Genomic DNA, 1724 nt, shown 5'->3' on the forward strand with positions numbered 1-1724 from the left:
CTGGGATTATTGGGGCATTGCTGATTACCTGGGAGAGCACCTAAGGGCATGCCCACTGGTGGGGAATTTGGCCAAGCGCTCTTGGGCTACACCAACTGGCCACAAATGAGCCAGCCACTGGATGGATTCTGTGGACTCTGCAGACCAGCCAGAGGCTAGGGGGTTGGTGAGAATTTGACCTTGACTTTTCAGATCCTGTTGGATTCAGGACTCTGCTGTAGGAGGGGCTGTTGTGTGAGGGCACCTGCGTAAGTGCCACCAGGCAGAGAATATTGAGAAAACCATTGGGTAGGAAACAGACAGCAGGAATTTGAGTAGGGACGCCAATCGTGAACACACTCAAACAGCAGCAGTTTGAGCAAGGTCCCCCAAGTGTTTGACATGCCCTTGCAATCACCCCAACCCTGTGCCTGCCTCGCCCCACTTGGCTCTACACCAGTGCCTACATGTCTGGGCAATCAACTTGCCTTTAAACAGGAGTACCTTGACCTGTTTTACCAACAAGAGATTGCCCTCACAGGCTCTGAACTGATATTTCTCTGTAGTCAGAAGTTCAGAGAAATGCACGAGTTCGGTAACTGCCCAACTGATCTCAAGAGCATTGTCTTCAGATCAAGAATATATCAAGGTCTCAAAGAAAGCAAACTATCCCACACAATACACAAGAGCAAAGCAAGATGTCACTCACAAAAGGTGACACAGTATCAGTGGATTTCCTGAAGCCAGAAAGTCTGATGGAACGTTCTGACACAGATTTTAAAAGAGGAGTGACTGAATATTTCCAATGGATGAAAGACAAACTTGATGAATTACAGGATACTACAAGCAAAAACCAGGAGGAGCTAAAAAAAAAAACAGTGCAGAACATTGCAGAGAAAACAAATGAAGCATTAGCAGCACTGAAAAACAAGAATCCACCTTTCAAAACATAAGGTCCAATATTTCAGAGGCTGTCAACATGATGGAGGGAAATATGAGCAAAGTTGATGAGATGGAACACAGAATCAATGAAATTGAAGACAGAATTTTCATCACTAATCTGCTAGAGCAAAAAGCAGACTCAAAAAAGAAGGAAAAAGAAGAAAATCTAAGAATAATGTGGGACACCATTAAGAGAAATAACATGTGCATCACTGGAATCCCATAAAAGGAAGAAGCAAGTAAAGGCACTAAAAAAGTTGTGGAAGAATTACTAGAGGAAAACTTCCCAGACATAATGAAGAATGAGAGAATATGTATTCAGGAAGCTCAGCGAACACCATATAGATTCGACCCCAAAAGAAAAACATCAAGGCATATCATAGGTAAATTTGCCAGAACCAAAAATAAAGAGAGAATCCTGAAAGCAGCATGGGAGAAACAAAGAGTAACCTATAAGGGAGAGCAGATAAGATTAAGTGCCGATTTCTCAGTAGAAACCATGCAGGCAAGAAGAGAGTGGAAAGATATATATCAAACACTCAAAGAACACAACAGTCAACCAAGAATACTATACCCAGCAAAATTATCAATCAAATATAAAGGACGGGTCAAGATATTCCCAGAAAAACAGAACCTAAGAGAGTTTCTAAAAACAAGACGAGCATTGCAGAAGAGACTCAGAGATGTTCTTCTTACAGACATACCACAGAAAGCTGCATGGTCCAAAGTAACTAGCAACAACACCAAAAAGAACTCAACACAATGATAGCAATAAAACCTAGCCTCTCAATAGTCACACTGAA

This window comes from Elephantulus edwardii, unplaced genomic scaffold (genome assembly GCF_000299155.1).
Source record: "Elephantulus edwardii isolate Elephantulus edwardi_28Jun2011 unplaced genomic scaffold, EleEdw1.0 scaffold00010, whole genome shotgun sequence".
NCBI lineage: Eukaryota > Metazoa > Chordata > Mammalia > Macroscelidea > Macroscelididae > Elephantulus > Elephantulus edwardii.